Raw genomic sequence first — 18,436 nt, 5'->3', positions numbered from 1 at the left:
AAATCGCGCTCGTCTAATGATAAACTTCGCCATGCGGGACAACAACAGCAACAACAACAACAACAACAGCAACAACAACAAAAGTGAAAGTGCACAATTTATGGCCTAACATGCAGCTGCTGCAAGCGTACCAACGTTGCTTGCAAATCAGTTGTGCAGCCAGCGATTTAAAACGCCCACAAATCGCGCGCGACTCGCGCTCGTTGTTGTTGCACTTTTTGTGTTTGACAGTTAATTAACGTTGTTATTCATGTTATTGCTCCGAAACAATATGCCACAAGGCGAACGAATGCCCCAATACACCATCAGCATCGCATGGCATTCACAATCGCTCGTTGGCTCGCCATTGTGAATTGAACGCGGCCCTTTGGCGATTTGGTGCGCGTGCGTTGCACGTTTGACGCCACATTTGCGGCAGATTGGAATGTTAAGTGCTTGCTGCTGAAGGTGTTGCTGCCCCACCACGCCCACGAGAAGAAGAAGAAAAAAAAACAAAAAAAAACCAAAGCGCTCAAAAGAAGAAAAGGAGTTAAAAAAGACATAACATAACCGAAAAGCCAAACACACACAGTGCGAAATTTGATGAGGGGCACGCCAGACACTTGAACCGAAGCGTGCAGCGCTAAATCCACGTAGGTAATAAGGTAATGGCAAAGCTAATGGCTAATGGCTAATGGGTAATGGGTAATGGGTACCGGCTATGCTGTAATGGCCAAAATGCGACATGGGGCAATGGGTAATGGCTAATGGGTAATGGTAATCCGAGCCAACTCATGCGTCTGCAATGCTCTTTTTCTTGCTTTTTTAAGTGTTTTTTTGTTTTCCTTTTTTTTTCCTTTTTTTGGCTAAAAATTGTTTTCATTTTGTGGCCACATTCCGAGAACCGCATTCGCATCTCGTCCAATTGCAGTTAAAAAAACAAAAACAACACGAAATATAGGTGGGCGTGTTGCGTGGGGGTGGGCGTGGCCACACTTCATGTTGACACCGTGACTCAGGCAGGTCATAAAAAATCAGCATTAACATTTACATGATTAGGTAATGCAACAGTTAACGTTCAAATGAATCATTGTGCAATATTCACAGTATTCACTTGCTTCATTCAGTGCATTGGCACAGTTCTCTGTGAATGCAGTAATGCATTTTGCTTCTCATTGGAGTGCATATTAATTTCGATATATACATTTAAATACTCGAATTATTCATGAGTGCATTCATATATAAAACAATGAATATTCGCTCATAATTTTTTTTTTAATATTTTAATATTTTTTTAAATATTCAATCAGAATACGTTTAGGCTAATTCACTTGATTCATGAGTATACTCATATATGACTTGTGAATATACTCACAGCATGAATATTTCTAATTAATCTACATACCTATTATTATTATATATTTTACTCATGAATGCATGAATGAGTCATGATTCATTTCATTCATGAGTGCATTCAAACAGGCTATTTATAGCAAATTCTATTTAAAATAAAAAAAATAAATTTGTATGTTTATTCATTAGTTCCGCAATGCACTGGTGGCTTATTCACATTATTCACTTAAATAATTATTTTGAATACATTTAAAATTATTATTGCCTGTTCGAATGTTACAAAAAAAATACCACATGCAATTTTCTTGCTAGGCTCACATTTTCAAGGTGAATAAATTCATGAGTGCATTCATTACAACAAAGCTGTATTCAAACTAGATGCACATGATTTCTAACTAACCTGACAACTGAGCATGCTTACAATTTTTCATAAATATATTCATATTCATACATTCATTCTCACAATTAGCTTAATTTGACATCAACTATTTGGCTTAAATGCAAATCATTTGGCGCTTGCCATTTTCACACTTGATTCAGGACTGGCCTAGAGTCTAGAGTTTAGTCTGGAGTCTACAGCGCCTCAAGATGCTCACTCCTTTGAGTGTTGAGTGGAGTGGGTTGAGTGTGTAGTTTGAGTGCTTCAATGTGTTTGTAAATTTACATACATACATAAATATGTATATATGTGTGTGCGTGCGTATGCATAGGTATGTAAATCAAAACACATTTTCCCACGTCGTTTCAACAACAAAAATTTTAAAAAAAAAATTTGTATATATATGAAAGCCAAAACTCATTTATCAGCGGCATTTCAACAACAAAAGCGGCCCACATACAACAACAGCAACACCAGCTACTACAACAACAACAACAAGATGCTACGCGTCAATGCACAAGAAATGAGCAGCATCATCATTTATAGAGAGCATAGATAGGCTCAGGCTCAGCCAACAAGACGCAGCCCATAGACATCAGATGACAGTGTATACTGTACAGGCAATACACATGCAAACACGTACACACACACACACACACAAACACACATACATATATATAACACTCTGTATATATAGATGATTATATAGTGCGCTATTTGGCTCTGGGCGACATGCTTATTATCGATGCTAGCGTTTCTGCTTCTTCTTTTTTATTAATTTTTTTTTTTTTTTTTTTTTGGTATTATCTTCGTTTTCATTTTCTGTATTTTTTTTTTTCTTCATCTTTTATTATCTCTTTTTCCCATACATTTTGTAGAAGCAGACGCCATTTAATTTATGGTCGACACTTAATTGCAAATTTGTCCTCTCAAGGAATTGGCACAAAATGTGAATTGAGTTTCTTAAGAAAAAAGAAAACCAATAAAAAAAACTACAAGAATTTATAGGGTATATATGGAATGTGGAGTATGTGGAATATGTGGAGCATAAAAGCATAGACGACAAAGTAGAGCGAGAGGGAGAGTGAGGGAGTATACTTATGCTTATAGTACTTTGACAAAGTAGAGAGAGAGAGAGAGAGAGAGAGAGAGAGAGAGAGAGGGAGGGAGAGAATAAACTTATGATTATGGTACTTTTTATGATCATACAAAGTAGTTTGAATATATAAGAAGAGTTATGTAAATTTATTATGGGAGTATGTAAATTAGTCTATATAGAAACCACGTAGATAAATTCTATTGGTACTATATAGTATTGATAGTTTATTATATTAAACTATAGATTTGATACATACATATATGTCCTGCTATATAAAGTGCATACTATTTAGAGGATTCAATGATTTTTCTATGACATATGGATAGTGGTATATGGGCATTTCTCCAGTAAAGTCCACGTTTGTAGATATTAATATTAATATTAATATTAATATTTTCTTTATAACCGGATTTTACAGTATATGCAACATATTCCAAAGGCTAATTCGATTCTTCATGTTTATAATGCTCATCATTGGTATAAGTGCGTATAATCTATATGATATATTGGTTAGTTAACTCTTAACTCGCAGTGAAACTGATTCGTCATTAGAATACGCGTCTTTCCATAAATGGAGTAACAGCTTGTGTGACTTAATAAGCATAGACTTAGTAAAGTGAAACATAAATACACATACACACATGTATTTACAGGGTATACCTCGAGTTAAGTTTAGGATTAGAGCAGCGTTTCGCATGTTGTCAATTAATGCGATTAATGCGAATAATGTGCTTATTTTAAAGTATTCGTAACACAACAAATATGCCTGGTACGCAGTCGGAAATAAATCGGTTTTTGTTTGTCCATTATAGAGAGATATATGTGTGGGTATATAGATGTGAATATATATTACATATAATGACTACAAAATTGTCATTAGACACGGCGCATAAATTTTGAGCAGCAAATAAAAATAATAAAAAGAAAAACAAAAACCAAAAAAAAAAAAAAAAAAACAGCATAATGAAAGCAAACAGAGCGCATAGTTCTTTCATATGTGGTTCCACTTTGTAATCAAATTATTTTGATTTAATTTTCTCTCTCCCACCCTCTCACTCTGCATGTGTGTGTTTTGTTTTCTCTTATTTGTGAAGCACTTGCGAAGGAAGCGACAAATGCTGCCCCATCAATTTTGTGTAGGCTCCCAATTTAATTGATTTTACAACTTGCGAGTCGGTGGCTTCGTGTTTAAAATTCAAATCATGAAAGTGTTAAGAAAACGAGCAGCCAGGCAAAAAAAAAAAAAAAAAACAAAATAAATAAATATACATAGGTGTTTGTGTGTGCGTGTGTGTGTGCACTCGAGAAAACCCTAGAGAACCGGACTCTGAACAGGTTCTGTCAGCGAACTGTGAAGAATTTTTAACCTGCCCTGCGTCGCGGTCGCGGTCTCAAGTCCGAGTCCGAGTGCGACTCCGGGTCCAAATCGTGTACAGAGAGACAGAGAGAGAGAGAGAGAGAGAGAGAGATAGAGAGGGACACAGAGAAAAAGGCACCCAGACGAAACCAGTTCCCAATAATAAAAACTAATTTATTTACTAGTTGTAGTAGGTACAAAACGCACACAAATGAAAAGAACAAAAATATTGAGGAGCGAGCAGGAAAGAAGTCGACACAGAGAAAGAGAGAGAGGGAGAGGGAGAGAGAGAGAGAGAGAGGGAAGGGCAGAGAGAGAAAACTCAAGCATGGGCGACAAACAGTTCGAGAAACTGCGTGTGTGGCTAATCAGAATCAAATTGATTTAAATTTGAATGGTTCGACGAGTAAAGTGCGTGCTGTGGTTGGGGGCGGGGCCGCAAAAGGTGAAAAAAAAGTGGGAAAAAAATACCGATAAGCAGGGGCAACCAATTCTTGTTGTTGTTGTTTAAACCATTTGGTAGTTATCTTGCGGCTGCTGCGGCCTTTTCTCTCTTCTTTTTTTTTGTCAATCTTAGCTTCTTTTCGGCTAAATTATGGCCACGCAAATGGACGAAGAAGCCGACAAATAGTTTGGGAATTCGTGTCTCTATTGATATACGAGGCGCAAGATATAACGCATATTTGCATAACATTTGAACAAAACAAAACGAGATAAATACCGGCGCGCAGGTGGAGGAGGGGGGAAAATAGTTTGAACCTCCAGAAATTAGCTCGAAACCAATTTGAATACAAGACCAAAATTGTCAACAGCTGCGCAAACTATTTACCCAACAGCAGCATCGAGACTTGAAGTGGAAAATAGTTGAGAGTTTTCAACAACAACAACAAAATGAAAAAAATTTATATATATAAGAAAGAACCCTTCAGTTCAGTTGGATTTACAATCAACAGCTAGGCGCTAATGGCTTGCATCTATTTGCAGTTCGTGCAAACAATTGAACTAGTTCCAGGTGGTGGAAATTTTGGAGCTGGAAAACTTTGATTGACAGACGACTATAGATTGTTCAAACAAAGTGTAGGTAGACGCCCACTTTTCTGATTACTTGAGCAAACTGCAACTAGTTCCAGATGATGAGCACAGATCTGTTCATTTAGAGCCAGTTGAGCAAATCTTTTTGTAATTGAACGACTAGAACTAGCTCGAAATGAAGAGCTTAACACGTATAAATGTTAATGTTAGTTACAGCGCATGTGAATAAAATAACTAGTTTATAATTTGGTAAATTATTGAGTCGATTTAAATGCAATTTTGTTGACATTTGATAGAGAAAAATATTTTAGTATATTTATTAATTTTTTCTAATCTACAGTTCACATGAACAACTAGAGCTAGCTCCAAATTTTGTGCATTTTTGAGTCTAATTAATTTTTGGTTTGTGATCGAATATAGTTTAGTAAATTTATATATTTTAAATACTCTTCAGTTCATATGAACAACTAGCACTAGTTCCGAATTTGGTAAATTTTTGAGTCATATTAAATGAGTTAGAAAATAGTTAAGCATATGTATAGATTTCAGTTCATATGAACAACTAGCACTAGTTCCAAAAATTAATAAATGAGTCATTTAACTAACTATTAACTTTTAAATAAATTTTTTGCACTAACAACTCCTATGAACAGTTGGACTAGTTTTTGAGTTCATATGAAAACAAGAAAAAATCAATAACTATTTAAAACGAATTTAAAATATATATTTGAGTAGTATATATGAAAAGAACTAGTTCAAAAGCTCCACACTGCCACGAATGGCAGTTGATTTTGCTGAGAATTTTTATCAGCAAACTTCATTTTCTTTATGTTTCGCCTCTTAAGAGCCTGAAAGCCTGGGAACTCGAGCTGAGCTGAGCTGCTGCTGCTGCTGCTGCTGCTGCTGCTGCTGCTGCTTACATAGATTTGCTTAGGAATGAAGTTCAGAATTTTGTCACTTTTGCAGTTTTGCAGATTTGCTTTGGCCTCAAAGTGTACAAAACATTGTTTGCCAGTTACTCGGATGTTGTTGCCCTGGCAACTGAGTGGAGCTAGAGACTTGACATTCCCTAAGTGAGGCTGACCTTTGTGCTATGCTAATGCTGCATCGAGTCCCACCACGGAGAGGCACCAAAGGTCAACCCACTCACTCACTCGCCGAGCTGACCATCAACTGAGCAGCAGCAGCAGCAGCAACTCTCAAGTGATATGCAAATCTGTGGCAAGCAAAGGAGAGATACGTTCCCAGGCAAACGAGATGACGGAATGAGTGGAACGAATGAGATTGGATGGATGCTACCCAGAAGCTGTAGCTTATTGCCCGAATGAAATCAAAGTAATTTGTTGTCTCTGCTTTTCGCAGGTATTTAAACGAAATCCAAATAAATAATTAATGATCAAGTTGCGGTTGAAATCTGAGTATCACTATGTACCCCGCCCCCTGGCCTATACTCGCACTCTCTTGTCTTCTCTTCTTCACCTCATTTTTTTTTTTTTTTTGGTTTTTTTTTTTTTTTTTTTTTTTTGGGTTTTTTTTTTTTTTTTTTTTTTTTTTTTTTTTTTTTTTGTATTCGGCTTATGTTTCCGTTGCTTCACAGGAAAAATACAAAACAAAAGGTAACAAAATTCTACAGATGCAGAGCTGCGATACAGATAGAAAAAGAAGTATATAGATACATATATATGTATATATAAAATTAAGAGAAGAAGAAATAACTACAGCTGCGAACAAAGCTGGCAAGGCGCAAGGCAGGGAGCTGCCCGCAAAACTAACTCAAAGATACAAAATCTGAAGGCAAACATAACAAAAGCCAACGAACGGATGTTGGCAGCGGCCCATTTAACAGCAGCCAACAACAGCAACGGCAACAGCAATAGCAACAAAAACAACAACAGCAATAACAAGAAGCAAGCAAGCAAACTGAAGCGCAAACTTTTGCGCTCACTTTTGACGTGTGCTTAGCCCCAGCCATTAGATAGAACCTCGCTGCAAACAAAGCGGCGCCAAAGATGCTCCATGCCAACACACACACACACAGAGAGGGAGAGAGAGAGAGAGAGAGAAGGCGCCCTCGTTGGTTGACAACAGGTGGCAACTTGAAACTGACTCAAGATATCGCAACACCTGACCCGCGCTGTCCACTTACCTTTGCCTTTTCCGCTGCTGTTGCCACTAAATGTGCTTAGATGTGGCTAGATACATATATGATGCACTATAAATATGTATGTATATATACAAGTATGTATGTGTTACCTGCAATTGCACAGAGAAGAAAAATAAGCATTAGTTGGCTTGGCGCTTGGCTAAAAGAAATGTTCTGGATTAGTCTTTGATTCATTGAAGTATAATGTTTATAATTAAATGAAAAATAAAACGAATTTACTATTTTATAATTCAGTAAGAGAAAGAAACAAGCAAAAAACAAAGGTAAATTAATAAATTTAATAATAATAGGTAATAAATGAAAAGTACGAGTGGAATAAATAAATAATATAAAGATTAAAAGAAAACCATATGCTTTAATTTAAATCAATTTAAATTTTAGATAATGGAATAAAATATTAATCATGAATAAAAAATCAAGAAATTAATAAATAAAACATATTTTAAATATATACAAATAAAATGAGTGATAAGAGTAGAATAAATAAAAATATAAAGATTAAAAGAAAATCATATGTATCTGTTAAAATTTAAATAAATTTAAATTTCAAATAATGGAATACTATAAATAATCACTAATAAAAAAGAAGAATTTAATAAAAAAATTTGTTTAAATATGATAAAAAAAATAAAATAAAATAAAAAAAAAGGAGAAACAAATAACAATAATAATAAATGCATAAGGAATAAAATTCATATTTTTTTTGCGGTAAAGTAAAACCAAAGATTTGATATTTTTGACATTTTTCAATGTTTAATTTAAACGCAAGATTAAAGAGGATTTAAATTGTCAATTGATTTGTAAATACCCGAATGGATTAAGCAACTCAACAACAACAATTTGTGGATTTAGTGGATTTTAGCAAAATAAAGAGCTTCATGAATTTATGCAGTTTGGATTTATTTTATAAACCTTTTTTCATACTGACCAAAAAATGCAGTTTAGGGTCAGAATGTCAGCAGCTTGAATTAAAATGCAGTTTAGGGTCAGAATGTCAGCAGCTTGAATTAAAATTTTTAATCTAGCAACAATTTAAGATTTTTGTCGAACAGTGTTCACTGTGCTTCAGTTCTGAATTCAGTTCAACTGATGCTGCTGCTGCTGCTTCTTGCCACATTTCATTGGGCTCAAGCGCCGTTTGACCCCAGACTTTTTTTTTATGCGCAGCAAACAGAATAACAACAACAACAACAACATAATATAATATAATAAGAGCGAAGCTCGCCCAAGTTCAATTTCTTTGTTCGTGATTTTTATTCATTTAAAGAAATAAAGTAGAGTATATATACATATATATATATTGTTTATATATATGCATACAACAACATCAAGTTGCAACTTTTGCTAGCCTTGCCAAAATTGCCAAACTCTCAGCAAAAAACAAAAAAAAAAAAAAAAAAAAAAAAAAAAAAAAAAAAAAAAAAACGAAAATATAAAGAAAAGAAATGTTTTTTTTCCGGTTTGCTGTAGATGTAAATACCTTGAATATCATAAACAAGTTCAATGATACATATAAAATTAAACAATCTGAAAAGTTGCAAAGAAAAGAAAAATATATACTTTTTATGTGTATATTATATAAATAAATAAATAGCAAAAAAGCTTATGTCTAAGCTCCAAATTTTGAGATAATTACAACATTTAAAGAGAAGAAGGATTTCAACAAAATATATAGCTGTCTGTTTATTGGAAATCTATATTTCCTTTTAACTTTTAAGATCCGTTTATATAAATATGTATAATATACAAATATATAATTATTTTGTATGTTTCAATTAATTTGATATGTTTTTGTTAACATTTATTTGTTATTTTATGTATACTTTAATGTAATTTAATTTAAATTAATGTACTTAAATTCGTTTAATTTTTTTTGTTTTCGTTTATTTGTTTTTTTTTTATTTTGTATTATTTATTACTTAATTTAATTTACTTCAATTAAATTGATATTTTCATATTTTTCATTTATTTGCTATTTTATTTTACTTTAATTTCATTTAATTTAATGTACTTAAACTCATTTGATATTATTATGTTTTCGTTTATTGGTTTTTGTTTTATTTTGTATTATTTATTACTTAATTTAATTTACATCAATTAATTTGATTTTTTTGTGTTTTCATTTATTTGCTATTTTGTTTATTACTTAATTTAAGACAAATATTTCAAAACTTTCACAAGAACATTTTTTTTATTGTTACTACAAAATAAAATAAAATTAATATATATAAATAAATATATGAATATTGAAAAATATGGAATTGAATATTTCCCTGAAAATATTTGCTATTAACTCAAATGCTTAAATATAATATTAGAGCCGCCTGTGATGTATTAAACAATTTCCTGATTGCTTATTTACAGGGTATTAAAAAGAGTCGAAAGAGAGAGAGGGAAGCGAAAAATAAAATGCTGCCAATCGGATACTCAATCGAATTAAAATGCATTCGAGTAGCAATGACACTGACACTGGCAAAAAAAAAAAAGAAAAGAAAAGAAGGAAAATTAAAAAGAAAGAAGCGAAATTTGTGTTTGGGCCAGAAACGAAGTTAAGGCGTACCGAGGCGGGGCAGCACAGATACAAGATACGGCGTCGAATCGAGGGGCAGCCAGGAGGTGAGGAGGGGCAGCTGGCGATGGCTTAAACTGTGGCAAAAGTTATTGTAACTTTGCCCGCAGCTGCGGCATGAGGCATGTGGCATGCTCTTTCGATGTGGCGCTATCAAGCCCGTGGGGCGTTGGGATTTTTTTTAGGTTTGTTTTTTTTTTTTTTTTTTTTTTTTTTTTTTTGGAGGCGCACGACACGCGCCTACTGCGACGCATTTTCATTCTGACCTCAATCGCTGGCTGGCTGACTGGCTGACTGGCTCCCAGCTTCCTTTGTTATGGCGAAGCAGCTGAATCGCCCTGCGTGCCGCCCGCCCTCCCATTGAATCTGGGCAGCCTCAAGATTTTTTGGGGCCACCCTCTGACAAAATTTTTTTTTTTTTTTTTCTCCTCCCTCTCTCTCTCTCTCTTTTTTGTATATACCCTGTAAAATTGTTGAGAAGGCGGCTTGCCAAGCCACAACAGGAGTGAGAGAGACATTGATCAACTAAAATGATTTTATGTGAATTTAATTCTTGGCTAATTCCAAATGGAAATTGAAAATTCTTAAGCCAAGTTAGTTAAATGAAACCTGGCACAATTCTTGAAGCTTTTCTTTATTTGTATTTCAGTAATGAATTCTATAAAGTATTGACCCTCTCAGCTGCGCATATAGAGGCATAGAGTTTTGTTTTGGAATTTTGAGATGCCTTCACACACTTTGCTTTTTGATATAAATAAAAACCAGTCTTTGGCTCTAATAGGCTCCGAGATTTTTGAATTGAACAATTTTATGTGGGAGTTAAAGCCTTCATACCAATTTTATTTTAGTTGAATTTTCGAACTAAATTCCCTACTTCTACTCCTGATGTCTTTTAGTTAAATATCGAAAGCTTTATAGTTAGGTATCGATACTAAACTATAGTGTTATGCCCTCCAATTCTCATTGCTCGAATTTAAATTATAATCAAGTCAGTTTTTACAGGGTAACTGTTAGTCACGCCCTTTGGCTTACGCCCCCGATTGCTATTCAGCTTAATTTTATTTTTTGCTCCATATCAGAACGCAGCTTCTTGGCCAATTGCTTTTGAACGTTCATTCGTCGCGTTTTGTTTTATATATTTTTTTTCAGCTGTCTTTGCTTTTTTTTTTTTTTTTTGCTCTTGGCTTACAAAGATGCTTTTAAATGATTAAACGCTGTGATTTCTTATGTTGGCTGGGTCGCCACTTTGTAGCTACATACATACATACATACATACATACATACATACATACATACATATATCTATATATACTTATACATATATATTATTACATTCTGTTCGCCTTTTTTCTTCTTTTGCTGCTCATTTTGTTCTTTAGCCGAGATTTCACATGGTTGACATTTTGGAGCCCAAATCAGCTCATGATGATAATGATGATGCTGCTGATGATGATTATCATAATTGAGATTATGATGATCAATGTATTAGCATAAGCACGCATTCATATTTTTTTTATTATTATTATTATTATTCTTTTTTTTTTATTTATTTATTATGTTCATCATTAAGCAAAACGTTCGAATTGTTCGCTCGAAATTTGACTGCGAAATTAATTGAAAAGCAAATTCGGAGCTAAAAGCGTAATAAATCACTGAAATAATGAGAAACGGCGAAAGAATTGGAAAACTAGCTTAAATGATTTGACAAAGGGATATGCTAATAAGTCTGAAAATACCCTGTAATGGATGTAAAATATTTTTTTTTCTATATATTCTTTATGGATATATGTATATCTCTATATATGGATTTAGGTCTTTGTAAACATATATGTATATCTCTAGATATGGATTTAGGTATATATAAACACATCTCTTTTTTCGTCTCTGCAAATATTCTCAGAATAATTTTTACTATTCAAATTTTTTATTTACTTCTTATTCTGGCTCATTCTCACTCTCTCCCTCTCTCTCTCCTCTCTTTATCTATATCTACTTATCTCTCTCTCTATTTCTCTCTCTCTGTCTCTTATCTCTTTCTCTCTCTCTCTCTCTTGTCTTCTCCTCTCGCTCTCTCTCTTCTCTCTCTCTCCTCTGTCTCTCTCTCTCTCTCTCTCTCTCTCTCTCTCTCTGTCTCTCTCTCTCTCTCTCTCTCTCTCTCTCTCTCTCTCTCTCTCTACTTTTACCATTTAACATTTACCCTTAGCTAACGGATCCATCGACCTTTAAGTTTTGGGTATTAATATATGGGCACACAATTTCCTTTTGCCATAAAACCCTTTAAGATTTAAAACAAAGAGCAACAAAAACGGAGAGTGAAACGAGCTTTTGGTTAGCGAGTATTCAATTCGAATCAAATTGATTCGTTTCAATCAACTGTCAATCAGCATTAGATTTGTCTCAATAATTTCCGAAGCGAAAGACGATAGACTTGAACGGTCTTTGAACACAGTGCAATGCCTTGAGAATTTAAGAATATGTTAAATGATTTGTTTAAAGAAGTTTTCAAGTTTTTTCAAGAAACATTACAAATAATAAAAATTGTAGGAAAATTACTTTTTTTTTTTAGCTTTATTAATTTTTTTATTAAATATAAGAATAAATATATATAATATACGAAAATAAAAATGAGTAAATATAAATCAAATGAAAATAAAATTAAAAAATAAAAATAAATTAAAAGAAGTTTGCAAAGATAAATTGTATTTGTATTTATTTTACACTTTAATTTTTTTTAAGGTATTTTATATCTAATTTATATATATTAAAAATAATAATGTATGCATTTAGTTTTATATCTTCAATTTATATATATTTTTAGTTACTTTATACATTTATCATCTTGTAATTGTTCTATTTCATCTGCTCTATATTTCAACTCTTTAGTTTCCTTCTGGCTTCTGCTCCAGTATTTGCTGTTCATGAATAATCAACAAATTAGCAAAGCTTTTGCACTGGCTTCACTCTTGCTTTCACTGCAAGTGCGGCAGCCATAGAATTCCCAACTGGCTATGGCTAAGCCGGAGCAGCAGGGATTTACGGATGACAAAGTCTGCTAATGATAGAACTGGAAGGTTCTCTGTTAATTTGCTGTTTAGTATTATTCAATTCCAACTCCACCTAAGCATATATATTAATATAGATTAACATACATACATACATACATACATACATACATACATACATCCATACATATGTACAGATGCATGAGTTTTGCCTTTGAAGAAAATTCTCTGAAAAAACACTTTCACAACTCCATCCTGTCTTTTTTATCAAACATTTTAATTAAGCACAGCTCATACACACATACATATACATGTATCTATTGCAGAGGGAGAGAGAGTGAGAGAGATAGCTCTAACAACTACATCAAAATGCTTTGGTCAAGTGTCCAACAATGAAAAGGCACAAAAATGAAAACAAAAGCAGAAGCAAGTAGAAAGTCAGCTACAATTGTTAAACGGTGCATTCTATGGCAAGTTGTGGAAGGAACGAAGGAAGCGTGAAACGGGAAGCGGAAAGTGGTGAGCAGTAAGCGGGAAGCAGCACGGCAAAGAGGAAGACGATGACGAAACGGTTTTTGCGGCTGGCAAAACGTCGAGCAGAAACAACAAAAACAAAAACAATTTGTCAAGCGTTTGCCCACTCCATGGCATTCCAACGGCACTTATCAGCAAATCAAAGCGAATCTCTTTGGATCTCTCTCTCACACACAGCAGTTTGCTGCTGATTAAATGCTCATTTTGCTCTGCTCAAACGTCTGGCGAATGAAAAATGTTAAACAAAAAACCCAAAGTATAAGAGTTAATTATTAAATATGAAATTGCTTTTTAGTTTGTTTCAGTTTCTTGCATTTCTATGACCATTTTTTTTTTTATTTGCTTTTTATTTTTATCAAGTGTGAAATCATTAATTTTCTATTAAGCTTTAGAAATATGTTTAAATTAAAAAATAAATAAATAAAAATAAAAACTAATTAAGCAGGCGCAAAGAAAATATTACAAAATGAATAAATACATAGGCAATGCTATTTAAAGTTGAAATTAGATATATTGGAGACATTTTATATTCTTTTATCATTTTTATATCCTGAACTCATTGAATATGGGAAATCAGGGTAATTTTTTTTTATTTTTTATTTTTATACTGTTTTTATATTTAAGATATGCATGGATTTGTTACTTTTTTTCTTATTTTTTACTTTTTTAACTTGTTATATTTTTATATTTTATTTTATTTTTATTTTATTTTTTTTTCAATTTTTATATTCTTTATTGCATATATACATATCTATTTTATTATTATTAATTATCTGACATTTTATATTTATATACTATATACGTTTTATTTGTTTTATTATCTATTATTATATTTATATATTTTTTTTATATTTATATATATTTTTTATATTTTACTTTAATTTTATTTAAGCTCCCATCAAACATAACTTCAATATCCGTCAACAGGTGAGCTCTTCAGTCGCATATACCCCAAAAACTTACCATGCTAATGCTCATACAAAGTAGTTGAGCTTTTCATAAATAGAAAATATTTCAATTTTTCCATTTTTTTTAGTTATTTTTTTTTAGTTTGTCGCGCGCATGGCGCCCGTCCATAGAAGTTGAATAAACAATCATTAAGAGTCGTTAAAGGAAGCGACCAAGGAAAAGAAAATGAAAAACAAAAATCAGCTGAAAAGCAGCTAAATTGCAGCTGAAAATTGAGCTTTTGATAAGAGGAAGGGGTTTGGGGCTGCGGCTGCGGCTGCGGCTGCGACTGGGGCAGGGGCAGGGGCTGGGGTTGGCGTTTGCAATTAGGGGTTGCAGCTGTGTGTGTTTTTCCACTTCACACAATTTCCAATTAGAATCAAGAAAATACAGCTAATATGAGCAAAATCAAGCTATGGCAAATTGAAACACATATACCACATAAAATTGGAAAAATATATATATATATTGATATCTATACATATTAAATCTATGTATGTACATGTATGCATCTGGGAGACATTTGATATGTTTTCATTGAAAATGGAAAAAATCTACTAAAATTTGATTAACTGATTTTTTTCACAGTTAAATGGAATATCCAATAACCAAAATAATTAAACTTAAAAAACTATAAAACTTTTTTTTTATCACATTTTCATAATCAAAGCAAAGTCTCCAAAAAGTTAAATAGTTTAATCAAATATAATAACTATAACTTCAATATAGAATTTTAATTATAAGCATATAAAAAAAATGAGAACTGATATAGCAAATGATTATTTAATTATATTTAAAGCCATTAAGAAAGCGATATACATAATACTTTATTGTTAAAGATGAACTAGAATTAGAAAAACAAAGGGAAAAGTGAAGCACTTTGGGATAGCGCAGAGAGAGAGAGAGAGAGAGAGAGACAGAGTGAAAGAGAGAGGGGGATAAGCCAGAGTTCAGGACTCAAAATGCTGCCAGAAAAATATTTCAAGTGATTCAACTAATGAAATAATATTATAAAGATTAGAATAAGATTTTTTTTTTAAATATATATATAATAAAATAAAAAAAAAAATAACTATATTTATATTTGCATTTATAGTAAGTAAAGTCTGCATTTATAATTAATAAAAGGACGCAAGGTTTTTCTTAAAAATGCAAATATTCCGAATTTACATATGTAGATATGCTATATATGTATGTGTAGATATGCTATATAAAATTGTCACATAGATATGCAATATTTAAATCCATTCCCATCCATATACGAAACATATATCGTTAAAAATTCTAGTCGATACAAATTTTTTGTGTTCTTCAGAGAACTTTTACAAAACTGATGGAACTTTTAACACTTTGCAGATATACATATATGTATATGCATATATAACTCTATATCCAAACGTATGTATATCTAAATAATTCTATTGCATTTCACAATTTGCGCAGCATGAAATTTTTTCAAATTGATACCAAAAACCAGCAAAACCGACGCTAAAAATTCATTTTTAATTTTATTTTTTTATTTTTTGAGGTTTTGGTTTATTCTGCAGCAGCACTTAAAACGCGTCGGCTCATTAAGAGAAAACCCCAATCCCCAACTGCACACACACACACACACGCGCACAGCAGGCACTTAACAATGTCAAACGTTTGTCACTTCCCCCTCCTCCTTTACCCTCAACTCCCCACCTCCTCTCTATAGACCCCTTTGCCTAATGCAGACAGCCATTAAAATGTCATGCACTTGGCGCGGCGAAAAACTAAAACCAATTTTCCATTGCAGCTCGCCGCGACTGCAAAACTGCCAAAAACAAAAAACAAAATAGAGACTAGAATAACCGAAAAAAAAATGATATAGGAAATAAATTGTGTGTGGGTGCGACAGAGAGGACATGAGTTTTATTAGCCTGCCGCTCAATTACAGCACATACAAAACAGTTGCTGCTGTGGTTGCTGCTGTTGTTGCTGTTGTTGCTTTAAAGGGTGCGCAGCGAAAACCACGAAACTGCACAAACAGCAGCAGCAACAACAACAACAGCAGCACCAGCAGAGCAGCGAAGGCATATTGAAAATGAGAATACGATAATAGCGCGGCTTAGGCTAAACTGATCGCACACACACACACACACAAGTGCTCTCTCACGCTGACCGAACAAAGCGAAGGAGCAGAAGAGAGCAAATGCAAAGACAGTGCGAGAGCAGGTAGCTGCATTGTGAGTTGCTTTTGTAATGCACGTAATTGTTGTTGCTGCTCTGCCTATGCCTATGTCTATGCCTACGCAACGACAACACCAAGAACAGTTAGAAATTGCATTACCTTTTCTGTGTGTCGGCTAGTTGCTGTTGTTCTTCTCGTTTGATTTTCAATTTTGTTTTTGTTTTCTTTATTTTTATTATTTTGTTTACAGCTTCTGTTTGTGTTTCTTCTCTTTCATGTAATTCACAGCTTTTGCATATGTTGTATTTTGCATTTGAATATTTCGCGATATTCTGCTATTTCTTTTGCTTCAAATTTCTTGCACATTTACTTTACTTCATATTCTTCTTCTTCTTTTGATTAGCACTTAGAATTTCATTTAGGGAACACACACCAGAAAAAAAAATTGGATCTTTTTTTGCAATTTGTTGCTGTTGATGTTGTTGTTGTTGGGCGAACGCGTACCGTTACCGAGTCGAGCTACCGGATCCTTTAAAGGTTCACTTTGGCGTGGGAGTCAGCGCTCTCACTCTCACACACACACGCTCGCACACGCACGCGACTGTCCCAGAATGCGTTAATAAATCAAATAATGTGTGGTATGTTGAAGACGAAAAAATTATTTAAAAAAAAATAAATTAATTAAATCTCAAAAAATACACACGCACACACAGCCACACACACAGAGGGAACGGCAACAAAGGCGTCGCGAACGCAGTGACCAAATAACCGGTTTACATTTACACGGGACAGCGCCTGGGCGACCGGCATTTACAATTGCAGCGAATTCGTTTCGTTCAACAAACGTTCAACAAATCACAATTAATTCAACCGTTACCGTCCGTTGCACGACCGCCTCGTTCGGCTTTGTATTTGCTTCTGTTCATGTTAATTTAACAGCGCGTGCGGCTGACTTGTCGGCTCTGTTACTCTCCTGTTAATCGAACCAAATGTGTTGCAGTCGAACATGCTGGCGCTTTTAACGCGCTGTTATGGTCGCAGAGCTCAACAGCGCTGTGTGCGATGTTCGAGTTGGCTGTGGAACGCATGTGGAATTCGAACTTGAGCTGTTAACAGAGCAACTTCAAAGCGAAAATCTTTGAAATAAAGTGAAGAAATTTAAAATTTTAGAAATATTTAATATAATATGTAAATAAAATTTACATGTGCTGCTAGAAGAGTATTTTGGCGAAATTTGTTAACAGCTTCAGTTGAAGGGAGTTCGAGTTGCATGTGGGCTGAAGGAACGACTGAACCGGTTCAACAGGATGCACATAGAAAGAGAGAGAGAGGGAGCGAGAGAGAGAGTTAGTGTGAGGGAGTTAGAGAATGTTGTGCGCTGCAAAACAAGCTACCAAAACAAAAGACGAAAAATGTAGCAACAACAACAGCAACAGAAATAAAGCAGAGAATTGTTTTTCTTTTTTATTCGGGTTTTTCGCTGTGAAGTAACCGGACAACAATTTTTTTTTTTTTTGCTCTGCTCTAGCAGCGAAAATGGCAACGCTGCTGGAATAACCGGTTCGACGGCGCAGGAATGCACAAAATACCAACAACAACGGCAGCAGCAGCAGCGGCAGCGGCAGCGGCAGCAGAAATAATGCAGCGTGCAATGCATTGCAATGAACTAAACCAAAAAAAAAAAATAAAAATAAAAATAAAAAAATGAGGAATAAAAAACGTGCAAACAAAACAAACACAAAGACAACAAAAAATCAAAGAGTTTGCAAAACTTGCAACTGGAAGGGGCAACTGGCTGGATGCCTGATAACTAGCAGCAGCCACGTTGTTGTTGTTGTTGTTGTTGTTGTTGTTGGCTAAATGAC

The 18,436-nt window shown here is 33.9% G+C and overlaps 1 protein-coding gene across 1 annotated transcript in view; it reads right to left on the bottom strand.

The window, feature by feature from the left end:
- LOC108620090 (uncharacterized) overlaps positions 1-17,507 on the bottom strand; it is a 125,572-nt gene extending 108,065 nt beyond the window's left edge. The window contains exon 1 of the mRNA XM_089475517.1: positions 16,731-17,507. The gene's annotated coding sequence lies outside the window, so the exon portion shown is untranslated. The remainder of the gene's footprint in view (positions 1-16,730) is intronic.
- Positions 17,508-18,436: the final 929 nt, after the last annotated feature.

Source organism: Drosophila arizonae, chromosome X, assembly GCF_054131065.1.
Source record: "Drosophila arizonae isolate 15081-1271.41 chromosome X, UAZ_ARI_1.0, whole genome shotgun sequence".
In the NCBI taxonomy this organism is placed as follows: domain Eukaryota; kingdom Metazoa; phylum Arthropoda; class Insecta; order Diptera; family Drosophilidae; genus Drosophila; species Drosophila arizonae.
Note: the sequence above shows the minus strand (reverse complement) of the source record. Positions and strands in the feature narration are given on the sequence as shown.